Source organism: Camponotus vicinus, unplaced genomic scaffold (genome assembly GCF_025532165.1).
Source record: "Camponotus vicinus isolate PSW18456_S1 unplaced genomic scaffold, iyCamVici1.0 SCAF_11, whole genome shotgun sequence".
Taxonomy (NCBI): domain Eukaryota; kingdom Metazoa; phylum Arthropoda; class Insecta; order Hymenoptera; family Formicidae; genus Camponotus; species Camponotus vicinus.
In genome coordinates this window covers 7075839-7094405 of record NW_028141947.1, presented here as the reverse complement: position 1 = coordinate 7094405, position 18567 = coordinate 7075839, and the positions used below count along the sequence as shown (strand labels likewise).

The following is an 18567-nucleotide window of genomic DNA, read 5'->3' as shown; positions in this document are numbered from 1 at the left end:
CCGGAACTCCGAAAACGGAGCCGTTGCGGCCGAATTAAGCGCTACCGAAGAACCATAATAGTTACGGCGAGCGGCTACCGTAAAAACCCCTCACACCGGGCTTCAACAGGAGGGCCAAGAAAAATAATCAGAGAAGAGACAGGGAGCGACAGGCGCGAATACGGCCCTGAAGGCCGCAGGATTAATTGAGACGCGTGACGATCCTGAGGGTAGCGGAAGCGCCACAAGTGGCCTAATTGCACATTAACTTGCCGGCGTGAATCCGACGGGCCTTCCGCTCGTCACTGTTCGGCGGACTGGCGAGGAGCACGACGGCCCAAATCCACCGATTTTCTCGAGCGGATGCCGAGAGCGCCGAGGACCTCACGGAGTCATCGGTGAGACGAGCGTCGACCCCATCAGGCCGTTTATCGTTTAGAGTACCAGGTAGAATTAGCTCGAACAATGTCGGTGCCGTATAGCTGCCGTCATTAAATTTATTGTGAAATTCTTTTCCCGCGTTCTCGATATTTACGTCTTAGAGTATGACGGCCGGCCGAAAGACTTTGTTCGAGCTCTCGTAAGATTAAGTGCCCTCTCTCCCGAGTATGCGCCGACAGTCAAATTAATTGTCTTTCTTGTTGCGTTTATTGTGATTTTGTGAAAATCTTTGCCTGTTAACTTTCGATACGACGAGCACACACACACATACGGCGATCTCGATATTCGATAGCTGGCAATTGCGTTGCAGCGTCGACTCGCATTCCGTGTATTGTATCATAGAGAGTAATTGTTCGCGTTTGATCTAGTGTGTCTTTTATGAATTAATCGAGTCGTATCTAACTTCTTTTCGTTAACGTGTAACATATCGGTAATTGATAATCCAATTCATTGTGTAAAGAATTCACTCATTTTGCGTCCGGCTATTTATTCTAATTTTATAATTCGCTCTCTTTCTTTCACGCCGGGTAAATAACATTAACCGGGCGAGTAGTGCGGTAATCATTATTAAAAATTTGTCTAAATTCCTAGCTGTCGAGGCTCCGACAAGCCTCGCATAGCGCGGAATTCCAAAAACTTTCTCAACGCTTTTTGTCAATGCTGGACATGTGATACCGCGGTGCTTGTAACCGTACACCGGCCCGTTGCTGCCGATGATAAAATAACTAAAATCGATTGTATAATTTTTCTTCTCCAACCGCCCGCGTCGATTTGATATCCAATATTAATGTTCATAATTATCTACGCCAAATATATTTTAACTTTTATTATCTTAATAGCTTGTGTTATTTTCAGCGGCCTTGTATTCTCGATCCTTCCTAATTAAATTGGAAATTAAACGGACCGCCCCTCTACCATTCTCGATACGGGGCTAGCCGAGTGTCCGTCGCGATAGCTTTGAAATTCTTTCGCTTTCTTTTAAGTATCGTATATCGTCCAAAGACTTTATTAGAGCGGTGCGTATTCCCGCACCTGGCGCCCATGCAGATTTAGAGTTGAAGTTTTGAAGAGAAATCGCGCCGAAGGTGTGCCGTGGGCCAAAATCACCGGCCACAATTATCAGCCCAGTATCAAAGAAATAAACGGTCACAATATATATATATTTTGGATAACCAAATTTTTCTATGCAGAATTTCACATTTTTTAAAAATATATATTGCTATCATATATATATATATATATATATATATATATATATGATAAATATATATGATAAAAATATATATTGCTATATATATATATATATCCAGATCTCACATAGAAAATTTTGGATAACCAAATTTTTCTATGCAGAATTTCACATTTTAAAAAAATATATATATGATAGCAATATATATTTTTTTTAAATGTGAAATTCTGCATAGAAAAATTTGGTTATCCAAAATTTTCTATGTGAGATCTGGAATTTGTGTTACGGTAATTGCAAAATTTATTTTTAATATAAACAAATATATACATACATCTTAGATATACAAAAAAGCTCATTTCATAATTTTTTGTAATAATTGATGTAGATAACGATATATAATATGAATATATATATATATATATAATCTTAATAATTCATTATAAATTTTGACCAAATATGCATAGAAACATAAATTTTATAAACTCAATGACAAATATTGAATCCAAAAAAAACAAACAGAATTGTTATATATTTACAAAATATGTTATATTCTGAAGTTGTAAAAGTAATGAAAAAGTAATAAAGAAATAGAAAATAAATAAAAATAGGTAATAAATAAAATTTAATGGAGTATATTATTTCACTTTATTCAAACAATTTTTTTTACTTTATTTAAAAGTATTTTGATTGTAAAAATATAATATGATATATATATATATATATATATATATACATATATATATATAAAATTTGCATACTTACCTTGATCAGTGTTTAACATGTTCCGTCTTCTTTTGTGGCATTTTATACGTGAATGATTCATCCCTCACAATTTAATGTTTGTAACGGTGTTTTCCTTTTTATATTAATTTTTGTGTTATGTTCTATATTATGCAGTGTGTTTGATTTTGTTGCTAAATACGTATACTCATATTCTTCATCATATTCTTCATCAAATATAGAATTATGTATGTTACCTTCTGCAATGTACAATTTATAATTAATATTTAGATATGTTACGTCCCGCAACAAAATTTTTATTTCTTATTTAAACACGCAAAAATTGCCTCTATAATCTTTAAACTGTAATTCCACCGACGAACATATAAATCTTAATCCCACCGCGTAGCATATTATTGTTAATATAATTAATATTGTTAATTAAAATTCCACCGCGCCATCTATTATCACCAATATTTCTTATTATAAAATCTCACCGCACAATGTATTATCACCAATACTTATAGTACATCAATATCATTCCGCCGCGTGATATACTATTGTCAATGTCTCCGAAAATAATCTTTCTTTATTAAGAAGCTAGCTATACATAACATAACCTCACTTAAGAATGATAGAAATAATTTTAAGTATTTACCCGCATATAATATCGTCCGTATAAAAATTACTGACAATAGTTTCCTACCTTACTGACAGTAGGTAATGTCACCCGCACAAAAGTTACCAACAGATGGTAAAGTAATTTCCTACCTTTCCGACAGTAGGTAAAGTCACCCGCACAAAAAGTTACCGACGAAAGGTAAAGTAGTTTCCTATCTTACCGACAGAGTGAAAGTTACCGACAGAAAAGTTACCGACACATGATAACACAGTTACCGACATTACAGACTGAAGATAATATCATTTCCTACTTTACCGACTGAAAATAAAGTTACTTCCTACTTTACGGACTGAGGATAATAATGTTGCTAACCTTACCGACATACAAGAGTATACCTCTTTTATTGGTATATTATCCTGATACTAAAAAAGTTAAATACTAAAATTCAAAGGACTTTTATTAAGTTATATATACATATATATATATTTATACACGTCTCAGCACCGACTATACATATATCTCATTATTTTAAGGCATAGACTATATCAAAAATATTTGATTCCTTATTTACTCAAAAAATAATATAGATATAAATCTAATAATTTTTACTTAAAGAGCACAAAAAGCTGAGTCGATACATATATGCATAATTATAAAAACTTCAATATTACTAATTTTATAAGTAATGTTTTAAATGTGATTTTACGTATGCAATATTATAAGTCGCTATAAAGTGCTCAAGGCTAAACGCAACGCATTTCTCAGAAGCGCCAATCGATCGCAATTCTCAGAAACGCTGAGCTCGTCGTATTCCAAGCTCTAAGTCTATGGAATATTCCGTTCGAATATTATTGCGTAACATGATGAAATAATTAACTATTATCAAGAAACAAACGAAATTAATGTTAAATATTAATATTAAGCATATACAATAATTTTTATTAATTTATTAATTCAAAAACCTAACGGTTACAAATATTAAAAGTAAAATCAAAGAATAAAAATTGTTGCATAACATATTGAAATAGTTAATTAATAGTCTTTATCCCGCCGTAAATTAAAATTATATTATTTATATTCCACCGCATGAAATAGCTGCAATAATTTATTAAAAATAATTAATTTACATTATTTTATCCCACCGCGAATTAATTATATTCATATATAAAATAGCCGCAATACTTCATTGCACCATGAAATGAAATTAATTTATATTACTCTTTTAATTATATCCCACCGCGACATAAAATAAATTATTGCACGCTAAAACAAGAATTTGTTAACAATAATTATATTCATATAGATATCTATATATATATATATATATATATATATACAGGGTGTTTCATTTTAATCCGACCAGTCGAATATCTCGAAAACCAAGCCCGGGAGAGAAAAATATTTCAGACAAAAGTTGTTTGGTTTCGAGGGGGCCATAAGATGGTGACAATGATTTGACCTTGAACAGTCATTTGAAGGTCACATAAAGGTCACCTTAAATTTCTTAAATGGAATACCCTATATATTTTTGCACATTCTTGTAGCTGACATCGAGAGCTTTCCAAAACACTATAATTAAGTACCTTTTCGTTAAGTACTTTTTGAGTTATGAGGCTTGAAATAATTTCTTAATTCTACATAAACCGTAAAATATCTAGTAAAATATTCATTTTTCGATTATCTTACCTTAATACTTTTACGTACAAAATAATGAGAGGAATCAATTGGTGTAAAGAAAACACATAGTTGTTTTGAAGAAAAAATATGTAATTTGCAATTAACAATTCCATATTTTTTCTTAAAAACAACTATGTGTTTTTTTTACACCAATTGATTCCTCTCATTATTTTGTACGTAAAAGTATTAAGGTAAGATAATCGAAAAGTGAATATTTTACAAGATATTTTACGGTTTATGTAAAATTAAGAAATTATTTCAACCCTCATAACTCAAAAAGTACTTAACGAAAAGGTACTTAATGATAGTGTTTTGGAAAGCTCTCGAGATAAGCTACAAGAGTGTGCAAAAATATATAGGGTGTTCCATTTAAAAAAATTGAAGTGACCTTCACGTGACCTTCAAATGACTCTTCAAGGTCAAACCAATGATACCATCTTATGGCCCCCTCGAAACCATACAACTTTTGTCTGAAATATTTTTCTCTCCCGGGCTTGGTTTTCGAGATATTCGACTGGTCGGATTAAAATGAAACACCCTGTATATATATATATATATACATATATCTATATCCCACTGCGTAATCATAAATATATATATTTTCAGATGTTAAAAGAATTGTAATTATAATAATTATGATATCAGAATTTATTAATAATATTTAAAAGCATTTTTACATAATAATACATAAAAGAATGAACTTTTGAACGGAGCATGCGAGAAACTCCGTTGACATTTCTACGGTTAGAGCTTAAAATTCTACATTAGAAAATATATGCATGTGAACTGCAAAGAAATTGTCAAATAATTATTATAAAAATTATATGTCAAAAGACAATGTAACCAGTATAGCCGATTCTATACTGACCGCTCCGTCGCCCCCACTCTAAATCAGAAGAGTCGCGCCATCTACAACTCAAGTTACCACTCCCTGCGGCAACGCCCAGCGGCGCGCGCATCCCAGCCCGGAGAAGGGAACCAATGAGCGATCGCGCCGCCCACGCCTGAGGCGTACACCCTCCACCATCAGACCCCGGACGAAAAGTAGGGACCGACGCCTATATAAACCCGTGCAGAGCGGTCCTCTTCGCATTTTTGCCCAACGATTTCAACAGTCAACACCTTCCGGCATTTGGTTCAACAGTCTTGGACTTTGACATCTGTACTTACCACTGTACTTAGACTTATCCAATAAACTCAGTAATTATTATACGACGACTTCATGGACTGCAACCCTCTTCCTGAGCCATCACCGAGGTAGACGGCATCCAGTGGAAGGAAGTAGTTTCCACTCATCAACGTACAGCAGATCATTAGTGAGTACACAGCCGAATGTCACTCATCTAAATTCCTAATTCAATTCAACTCAATACTAACAACATTAATTTTAATTCGGGAATCTATACCTTCAACAATCCACATTTCCGAATCCCTACTCTCCATTCAAATCTTAAAACTTTATTTCAAATAGAATTATCTTTTGATTTTATTGAATTATTGAGTGTTCAACCGGTCTTTGGTTTAAACCACAAGAATGAAATGTCGCCTTAGAGTAGCCAATTGATGTACGGTGAGGATAACTCCTTGCGGCACAGTGAAAGGCAATTATCCTGAGGGAAGTTTCCTTTTACTTGAAGCTGTTGATGAAACTAGTGTGTCTCGTACTTGACGTACGGTGAGGATAACTCTTTGCGGCACAGTGAAAGGGCAATTATCCTGAGGGAAGTTTCCTTTTTACTTGGAGCTGTTGACGATTTCTGAAAAAGAAACTAGTTCATCTTGTACATCGACACTATTCGAAAGAGCACGGGACGCACTCTTTAAAGACAGGTCGAATCTATGATTCTATGGAATTTGAGCTCTGATTTAGTATTACATAAAGAATGAATATTAGTTTAATAAAACTAAATCAGCAGACAGATAGACACTGACTTATAAGCAAATCCTTCCCAGCCTTCAATTAATTTAATTTCGAACTTGAATGACTTTTACTGGGACTTGTCTTCTTGATAAAACGACTCGATTGACAGTGAGTGAGTGCGAAACTGCTTCGGCAGGGCGAACCTGACGTGCGGCACAGTGAAAGGGCAATTATCCTGAGGGAAGTTTCCTTTTTACTTGGAGCTGTTGACGAAACTAGTGTGTCTCGTACTTGATGTACGGTGAGGATAACTCCTTGCGGCACAGTGAAAGGGCAATTATCCTAAGGGAAATTTCCTTTTCACTTGGAGCTGTTGACGATTTCTGAAAAAGAAACTAGAGCGTCCTGTCAATCGACGTTTGATTAGGCGAAGATACAATTTCGGCCCGGTTAATTAACAATTTTCATGAGATTATCTTTTATAATTTTGGAGCTGGTTGACGCAACCGTCAGATTGAGTCTTGCCTTGATTTCAAGATACGAGATACATCCCAGAAATTAGTGATGATACACTGGCTTAGCTTTTGATAATTTCAATTATCATTTTAGTACATTTCATTTATTATAACCTGACATTGTAAGGTTAATACTAAGCCAGACGTTTGACAGGTGGATACATTAATAAAGTATCCAATCTCCTTATTCCTCCTCAAGCCTCTTCGATTTTCAGTAAACCGACTTTAGATATTCAAATCGCAATTTAAAAAACAAAACTAACCTAATAATTTAACAAAATTATATAAATTACCATCGGTCGGTAAACTAAAGTTACCATCGGTCGGTAAACCCGAAATCTACATTACCGACGGTCGGTAAACTCAGGTTACCATCGGTCGGTAAAATCGAAATCTACATCACCGACGGTCGGCAAAACTGATGTTACCATCGGTCGGTAAAACAGAAATCTACATTACCATCGGTCGGTAATTTTCGTGAGTCGATAATTACTCCGGATCGGTAATCCATTATTAATATATTACTACTATAATTTATTCTTCTCCGACTATATTCTAGCCGCGATCTAAACCCTTATGAAGCTTCTATGACTAGATCTGACTATTCCTCTCTTTACTTTTCGGTTAATAATTATTTTTACTGAACGGATAGTCACGCGAGACCTTTTCTATTTATTTAACAGGTGTTGGTCAACGTAAGTAACATCGAATCCCTAAACAATATTATTACATCTTCACTTAATTAAATAAATTGTTACCAAACTATATAATTAATAGATGGTCCGCGTACGACGTGCCAACCAGGGTACTCGACGAACGCCTTCCATTCGCGAAACCTCTCGCCGTATATGCCGAAACAGACGTACACGACGCTTACCCCATATTATTGTTTCGCTGGATAAAGGAATCATAGAACCTACCACATCTACGATAAATCAGTCTTCTCCTCCCAGAGGTCGCAGAAACAAATGTTTCAACGTCAAACGATCTGTCTCCCCCTCTAACTGAAGAAAATACAGAAATCCAAGAACCCCTCGACACTCAGGTAAATACTTTCGCTTCAACGACACCACCTGCGGGAAATAACTACACCTCCTTAGAAACAACAGAGGAACTACCTGAAGAACTGAGCGACTTTATCTTGGAAGCCGAAGAGCGAAACGCTGAGATAGCGCCCAACGCAGTAATACCAGTCCAACATAATTATTCGCCGGAAGAAGACGATTTCTATCCTCCCCCAAGCTATTCACCAGTAACCTACGAGGATCTAGACCCTTTCGTACCCTTAGAGATTCGCCAAATAGAAACCGCGATACCTATTGCAAATATCGATAGCGAATATTCATATATTCTCCCAGAAATATACGGTTACTCTCCGGAGGAATAAATTCACATTTATTCAAGTTATAAAAGAAAAGAAACAAAAGGTGAAATAAATAAAGAAATCTTAAATCTATATAAACCATTTATTTATTCGCATTCCCTCCTGAATCCTCTCTCTACGAGCACAACAGACCTTCAATCTCTCGGCGTCCCAGGGTATAGCTGGCCTAGCAGGTTGCCCTAAAACAAATTGAGAGATTAATTGCGTCCAACTGGGAAAGTAAGACTTCCAGACCAGTCCTGAGGGACTGGGGACGTAACAATACATATATCCATAAAAATCAAGATATTTAAAATCTTTGTTTTATATATATGAAATATTTTAATAATATATCTTTACAAGGTAATGTTTTTTGTATATATTCATTTAGATGAATTTAAATCGGAGGGTAGTATTTACACAAATTATGAAAGTTATATTTGAAAACGTATGTTTGAAGAAAGACCTCATATATGATTGTTATAAGAAAATTTTTTTGGTCAACTTGTTTGAATTTGTGATATGTTATAACTCTATGTCTTCGGTTAAAAGTATTCAAAATTTGAAAACGGTCAGTTTTTAAAAGTAAATAACTTCGATAAACTTAACATTGCTATATTATTAATATATATTGTAATAGGTGAAATTTAGTGGAGACTTTTCTAATGTGAACATTTACTAAAGTTTCTTTTATTAATGCCTTTGTAACTAATAAGGAATATATAATTGATACTAGAGTGTCAAGTTGCTTTCTTCTCTCTAATAAAATCTACTAAAAACTGCTCAAAACGGAAACAAACTAACTATATTTCTTTAATATAATATAATATAATATAATATAATATATTCTTTAATATAATATAATATTTGTTTATTTCTCTGAAGTTTAAATATCAAATTTTATTCATTATTGGTAATATACATACCATTAGAAAGTAATTTATCCTTCAGCATATTTTCACATTTATCGTTAAAGAAACGTAAAAAATTGTTGAGATCCAACCTAAGAAAAAATAAAAAGTACTTTTGTTATGTATTACATATATAGAAATATAAAAGCAATTTTTATTAAAATTTGCAATATAAATGCAGGATGCCGAAAATGGAAATTAATATCTATAATTATTTTGTTTAGTTGCAAATTTAGTCCATTTAATAAAACTTGTTTAAAACAAAATTGGAATATTGATATTGATTTCAAATTAATTTTTACAAAAAATCAGTCTAAAAGTAATCTTATAAATAAAATCACACACATATATATTCTTTTAGACACATCAATTTCTCTTATAATTACATGATGTAAAAAATGTAAGATCTCGTAAATTATTGTTCTTAATAGCTGTTTTTTTGTAATGTTTTCATAAAAAAATACTAAGAATCAACATATATGAATGGTACACAATTAATTCACAAAAAAATATACTGTTTACAAAAAGTAATTGAAAAAGCTACAATAAATGATTAAATTTTTTGTAAATAAAGTTATTTGTGTGCTTTTTAGAAAATCTATGTTATATCAATTCTCGAATCTCGCATTACTTTTTGCTGTCGAAATCAATTTCATATTTGACAGCTTTTGATTATCGAAAATTTACGAATTGTCAAAATTAGTCAAATTAAAAATTTCTTATAAATAAGAGAGAAACAGAAAAAAGAAGAGAGATAAATAAAGAAAGGTATGTATATCTTATATCTATATATAAAATTAAAAATTTGATTTAATCAAAATATGTGTGTGTGTGTGTGTGTGTGTAATATAATTTTACAACATATATAAAAGTAAAATTGCAAAAGAAATATCCTATATATATATATATATATATATACATATATAAAGTTTTATATATATACATATAATCTTCTATGGATGTTTCTTTTGCAATTTTACTTTTAATCTTCGCATAATACATTATATATATATATATATATATATATATATATATATATATATATATAATAAACTAACCTGCCTGCTGCTAAATATTTTTGTATTTCCAATATTTTATTATCTCGGTTTCTGTTTTTAATAGTTGTACGATGCCCACTAGTTTCGACTGTTTTTAGACGTTTTATTTCTTCGTCAGTTATTAATATTTGTAGATTATCTGTAAGCATATTATCTTTCCGAACAGTTTGTTTACTTTGTGTATACAATGGAAAAAATGTTAATGACAACATTACCTAAGAAACTCCAGACGTTTTCATGACTTTTGTTGAATTTTCTTCCTGCTATATTGTAGAAAGTTTCTGTTATATTATTTGTTCTCATAGGACAATCATAAACGCTGACTTTTGATGCTAGTGGTAACCATATTTTGCCTACATATGTTAAAAAGTCATTAACAGCAGGATATTCATGAGAAATTTGATCAGCTTCAAATTGTATAAAGGAAAGTGCTTCCTTAAAACGATCAGAAGGAACCAATGCCATAGTCATAATCATGGATAAAACGTTTCTTGGTGCATCCATTAAACCTAATCGTCGCCAATGACGCAAAAGTGCCCCTGTAAGTGAATATTTATATATTATAATAACTGGTTTATGTAAATAATATAGAACAAGGAAAACAAAAATAAATTATATAAAATTATAATACACACTTGATTATAGTGAACCAGCACCCATGTGCTTCTGCTGCTGGAAAGTATTCATTTATAACTTTCATGGCTGCCATTTCATAGTCGCTCATTATAAACTTTATATTATGTTGAAGCATTGGTACTAATTCTATAATTTTGTTCCAAATAGCTCTGTACATATTACTAGAACGACTTTCACACAAGATAAAGATCATAGCAATACCCTGCAAAATATAACGAATTACATTCCTATTAAAATTAAACAATGTATAAAAGTATGAGATATAAAGCCTGAATTAATATTATTTAAATCATGATTTTATTAATATTTAAAGAGAAAGCATATTTAAAAAGCATGTATAAATTTATTACAAAGAATAATAAAAATCATATTTTTAATTTATAACTTCATAATGTACATATAAAATGAGTGAGGCCCAGTTGCGCACACAGAACAAATCGGACACAGCAGGTTGAACGAATCGGACACAGTGTCAATCGAACACAGTAGGAAATGGACACACGATGGTTGAAATTGGACACAGTGATAATCGGACACAATGCTAATCGGACACAGTGGAAATCGGACACATTGCTAATTAGACGCAGTGCAAATCGGACACAGTAGAAAACGGACACACGGTGATTGCAATCGGACACAGTATCAATCAGACCTCGTTACGCATCCAAAGCACAGGGCGATATGTTTTGTCCCTCGCTTTGCGCGAAAAGTTGCAAACCCATGTAGAATCGTATAATTACAGACTTCGTTACTCATCCGAAAGCATAGGGCGATATGTGTTGTCCTTCGCTTCGCGCGAAAAGTTGCAAACCCATGTGAAACCGTATAATTACAAACCCCGTTACACATTCGAAGCACAAGGCGATATGTGTTTTCCCTCACTTCACGCGAAAAGTCCGACTGGTCATGTGTCCGATTATCACTGTGTCCGATTTCAACCATCGTGTGTCCGTTTCCTACTGTGTCCGATTCGTTCAACCTGCTCTGTCCGATTTATTCTGTGCGCAACTGGACTCTCCCCTAAAATGTATATTAAATATATATAATATATTACACTTTTTTAAACTAGCTTGACACTTTCTATGTCTATATTATAAAATAATGAAATATTTACTAATAAAATAGCTGATAAAAAAATTAATTAACTCATATTACAACTTTTTCATGCTTTTTTTGTCATTTATTGAATAATATTTACACATGCAATTCTAACTGGTGACAATACATGTTATTATTTATTTATATCATTTTATATTATATTATTTTATATTATTTAGTTATATTGTTTTATATTATGTTATATTTTCATTACTTACTACATTCATATATCGGGTATGTAGTGTATACATTTGACTCATTAATGGTACACGTGGAACAATCTACAAAGTTAACATTATTTAAATGTATTGCTTTTATTGTAATATATAAAAATAACAATATACTGTATTGTAAGATATACAAACTTACATTAAATGTGCCATCAACATAAAGTTCTGTTGATTTTTGTAATTCTTGCAACAGCTCATTACTTGTAAATATTAATGCTTTTTTTCCATCGCTGCAAGTCACATTTCCTTTATAAAATTTGTTTAGTGGTTGGTAAGTTAATAAATTCGCAGCAAGCGTCTCCATTTTCTTTGGTAAAGTTGGGCGAAGTTTGATTCTTTCACGATACAATGTACTTTTCAATGTTGTATATGACAATGTTGTGGCTGCTTCAAGATATCTGTATTACAAACAACAAATATAAGTTACAAGCAACAATTATAAATTTTTATATTAATTACAGAATTAAAATTGATATCTCGAAAAGGAGTAATGTCTATGATTCAATTCATGTTTTAACAAATCTATGATTCATATGTAGAACTGTATAAACGGAAGCATATACAATTCAGAAATAAATTGGACAAGCAGATAGATAGTCTAGACGTCATATGCTATGATATTGTAAATATGTTAAATTGTCTTTTAAATTGTTATTTTTTTATATGGAAGATATAATACAACTTTCTTAAATGATAAATAAATTGCTAATATTTAATAACATTTCTTTTTCTTTGTGTAACTGCTAAGAAGTGCAATATCATCAGCATTGGCATAACAGCTCTTGAGAGTCACAATGCCTGTTCCAGTTGAAACGTATATAATAAACAATATATTTTTTAAAATATTCTTTAATTTGTTCTCATTAATTAGTGTTTGTGAGAAATAGTCTTATTTATAGCAAAACTCGTATTTGATCCTTAATTTTGTTTAATTTTTTATAGAATATACACATATTTATGTAAGAGATAGAATGTCATAATTTAATTACTATTACCAAAATATTATTATCAATACTTTACAAATAATACTATTACCAAAAATTTAGTAAATATACTATTTATCAAGAAAGGAATAGTAGAAAACATTGCACGAACAACATTCAATAAAATCATTATATCAATCTATTTTTAAACCTTTGTTTCCTACTTTAATATGTAAATAAAAATTGTCAATCTCTACGAGTAATTAAATAAAACAAAAAAGTAATATTATAATATAAAGGAATATTATTAACATCGTTAAAAATATTAATGTAATATGCCTCTTGAAATAAAAAATCTTACATTAAAAATCAAGAAATAAATTATTACATCATAAAAATATATATCATAAAATAAAGGAGTTGGACGGTGGTCGTGCACGTTGCGTTGCTGAAACTCGCCTGACGCGAAGAGTAAGCGTAACGCAGGTTTGGGTCCACCCAGACCCTATAGGATTAAGAAAATTTAGTCGTAAGGTGGCTGTGCACACTGCGTCGCCGAAGCTTATCTGAGACAAATAGTATGGCGAAACGCAGACTCGAACCCACCTAGACGAACTAGGAATAAGGATATATAAATTAAGATAAAATGTAAGGTATGCAATGTAATAATTTAATAATAAAGATTTGAACAGTCTCTTCGGCGTAGAATGCTGAGGACTTAAAACCAAGGGATTTTTTTTTATATCATAAAATAAACTTCATAAAAATATTTAAAATATTTAAAATTGCAAGACAAAGGATTATAATCTCTACTGCATTTTAAATTTTAAATTCATAAAAATATGTTAATTATTTGAAAAAAAAAACTTGAAACTACAAGAAAAGTGAGTTATTTATTTGTAGGATATTCACTAACAGGATATACATTATAGGACAAAAAAAGCGTAAAATAATAGCAGAAATGTACCATTTAGACACATTTAAAGAAGCTTAAAAACTTAACAAAAAAAGTACAATAAATCTCTTTCAAAAATTTAAAGATAAGATGATAAATTGGAAGATGTAAAAAGAAACAGAAATTAAAGAAAAACCAGTCAAAAAAATTAAGAAACAAATTTAAAAAGATATAAAAGAATATGTAAACCAAATTGATACATAAATTATATGTATACTTATACAATAAAACTATAATCTTTAGCTTTAGAAAAAAAATGGATTCAAACAATCAATGAAGAAAAAAATCTTCAAAAGAAGTTCATCAATCTTCAAAAAATATTTAAACTAATATTTACATATAAAATTAAGGATATGAATGAATTTAAACAAGATAAATCATTACACAAGTCGATTTTCAGGATTAAAAATAATGGAAAATACAAGAGATACATATAGTAAAAAGTTACGTATAAACAACATAAATAAATCAATAAGACATTTTTAGTTATGTGATTGAAATAATAGCTATAAGAAGTTTATTTACTATAGTGATAAATATTGCGATAAATGAATAACTAAAAAATAATTATGTTTGGTGTAAAAACTGCCTTTATGTTGAACCACAGAATAAAGCATATATATACCCTTTTGAAGAGTATAACTGAAAGAATAAAATATTTAGACTAAGAACTCATTATGATCTAAACATAGAATCAAAGATTCTAAATTAATTTTCTAAGAAAAAGAATTCCAGCAATTAAAAAGTGAATGTCTGTTCAAAAAATAGGGAATTAATTTTTAGGAATTTATATTGTTATATTTATTATATACAGGGTGACCCATTTTAACTTAGGCAGCCAAATAACTCGAAAAATAAGCAAGATAGAGAAAAATGTTTTAGACAAAAGTTGTATGGTTTCGAGGGGGCCATAAGATGGTATCATTGGTTTGACCTTGAAGAGTCATTTGAAGGTCACGTGAAGGTCACTTCAATTTTTTTAAATGGAATACCCTATATATTTTTGCACGTTCTTGTAGCTTATCTCGAGAGCTTTCCAAAACACTATAATTAAGTACCTTTCCGTTAAGTACTTTTTGAGTTATGATGCTTGAAATAATTTCTTAATTTTACATAAACCGTAAAATATCTTGTAAAATATTCATTTTTCGATTATCTTACCTTAATACTTTTATGTACAAAATAATGAGAGGAATCAATTGGTGTAAAGAAAACACATAGTTGTTTTTAAGAAAAAATATGGAATTGTTAATTGCAAATTACATATTTTTTCTTCGAAACAACTATGTGTTTTCTTTACACCAATTGATTCCTCTCATTATTTTGTACATAAAACTATTAAGGTAAGGTAATCGAAAAATGAATATTTTACTAGATATCTTATGGTTTATGTAAAATTAAGAAATTATTTCAAGCCTTATAACTCGAAAAGTACTTGATGAAAAAATACTTTATTATAGTGTTTTGGAAAGCTCTCGACATAAGCTATAAGAATATGCAATAAAAAATAGGTGGTTCCATTTAAGAAATTAAAGGTGTCCTTGACCTCACCTTAACGATGCCATCCAAGGTCAAACTAATGATACCATCTTATGTTCCCCTCAAAACCATACAATTTTTGTCGAAAACGTTTTTCTCTAAAATGTTTAGTTTTTGAAAGAAAAGGGGTGTACGGGTGATCTAGGACACCCTGTATATATATATATATATATATATATATATATATATATATATATATACAGGGTGGGCCATTTTAATCTATGCACCCAAATTTCTTTGTACCTAAGACAGATACGGAAAAATGATTCAGACAAAAGTTTTATGGTTTCGAGGGGGCCATAAGATGGTATCATTGGTTTGACCTTGAAGAGTTATTTGAAGGTCACATGAAGGTCACCTTTAATTTCTTAAATAGAACCTACTATTTGTCATTGCATATTCTTGTAGCTTATCTCGAGAGCTTTCCAAAACACTATAATTAAGTACTTTTTTGTTAAGTACTTTTTGAGTTATGAGGCTTGAAATAATTTCTTAATTTTACATAAACCGTAAAATATCTTGTAAAATATTCATTTTTCGATTATTTTACCTTAATACTTTTATGTACAAAATAATGAGAGGAATCAATTGGTGTAAAGAAAAAACATAGTTGTTTTTAAGAAAAAATATGTAATTTGCAATTAACAATTCCATATTTTTTCTTAAAAACAACTATGTGTTTTCTTTACACCAATTGATTCCTCTCATTATTTTGTACATAAAAGTATTAAGGTAAGATAATCGAAAAATGAATATTTTACAAGATATTTTACGGTTTATGTAAAATTAAGAAATTATTTCAAGCCTCATAACTCAAAAAGTACTTAACAAAAAAGTACTTAATTATAGTGTTTTGGAAAGCTCTCGAGATAAGCTACAAGAATATGCAATGACAAATAGTAGGTTCCATTTAAGAAATTAAAGGTGACCTTCATGTGACCTTCAAATAACTCTTCAAGGTTAAACCAATGATACCATCTTATGGCCCCCTCGAAACCATAAAACTTTTGTCTGAATCATTTTTCCGTATCTGTCTTAGGTACAAAGAAATTTGGGTGCATAGATTAAAATGGCCCACCCTGTATATATATATATATCAATGTATATATATATATATTGATAATGCAATCATGATTGATCTAAAAATTGATTAAATTATTAAAACTTGTCAAATTATTATTATATAAAATATTTCTAATACAAAAAAACTTCATGGACTTACAAGATAATACAATTAAAATATTTTGAAATAAATACATCAAGATTTTTTTTATTTCAAAAAGCTTACTTGAATAAAATTATATGAAAAACTTAAAGTCTATAATAATAGATTTGTAAAAAAATCTACACAAGAAAAAATTAGAAATTAAACTCATATTAAAATATTTGAACAAAAAGCATGATGCTGTATATAAAAATAATAAAAAATAATTTATTAGAGGCATATTGTGTGATGCACATTATGCAGGAGATTCAGAAATGAGAAGAACTGCAACAAAATGTGATTCTACATATTATAGAGTATGATCAGCTGGTGTTAAAGAAAATAATCATTACAGAATAACCAGTACAGAAGCTGAGTACAAGGAATTGTAATATTTGAAGACATTTCTTGAAAAATTGACAAAATAAAAATAAACTAAACATAAATAAGCAATCATAATGCAATAGCATCAAATTAGAGTGCTAAACAAACATTCAAAATAGATGTTAAATCTAAATTCATACATGAATTAGTTAGAGATAATGTAACTAAAACTAAAATATTGTCTAACAAATAAACGGTTAACAAATCTTTTAACGAAACCATAAAATATGTTGAATTTAAAAAACAGTTATTATGTAAATAGCACAAAATTAAAAAAAAGTGTTAAAACAAGAATCAAGTAAAGATAATTTTGCGTAAATTTTATAAACGAACAAACACACACACACATACACACGCATACACACGCGCGCGCACACACACACACACACACACACACACATATATAATGTTCTGAAAAATATGCAAAAACTTAAAAAATACTTGCTTTCTGCAGACAGTATCAAATATTTCTTTCAACGGTAAACATGTATCTCGACAAAGTTGCAGCATTTCTTGTTTCATGATAGAATGCCTTATTTTCCATTTTATTGGAATATGAGTATGATCTTGAACTAAATGTATTTTGCCATCCTTCTCAATTTTCAGGGTACCAGGACATTTTGAAGAGCGACGAGTATTACACCTTAAAATATTTGAATTACGAGAATCCTTGTTGTAAGTATAATCATCATAAACATAAAGTATGGTACCAGGTTTTTTCCCATATATTTCCTCCATCTAAAAAATAAAAAAAAACGTTAGTATTATAAATATAATTTTAAAAAATAATAAATTTCTGAATAATAATGTTACATTGAAATTATTAACAGTTTTTCAATATTAATACATAAATATTTCTCATAAATTAATAAAGTGTCACAGAATTCATTTATGCATAAATATCTCTATTATTATCAATAAAACATGATTCTGTTACGTACAGAATTCATTACGCTTTGTATATTACATGTATCATAAGATACGTTTCAGAAGCATGTTTTTAGTATTTTTAGTAACCATCTCCTCGAATACACAGATGTAAATGACACTTTACTCAAAGACAAAATGCAACTTAGTCCTCAATTAATATGTATTTTATAAATGCAACTATTAAGTGTCACTATCTAATTTAAAAGTTAAAACGTAGTTACATTAAAATTACAAATGAGCAATTCTTTTTTAAAATTAGTGTATTATATAAAATATAATAAAATTTGGAATAATATTCTTCATTGCAGATGAGCAGAATTTTTATTATTGCA

The 18567-nt window shown here is 30.4% G+C and overlaps 1 pseudogene; it reads right to left on the bottom strand.

Annotated features, from left to right (window-relative positions):
• Positions 1-232: 232 nt before the first annotated feature.
• Positions 233-18043, bottom strand: LOC145962255 (uncharacterized; annotated as a pseudogene).
• Positions 18044-18567: the final 524 nt, after the last annotated feature.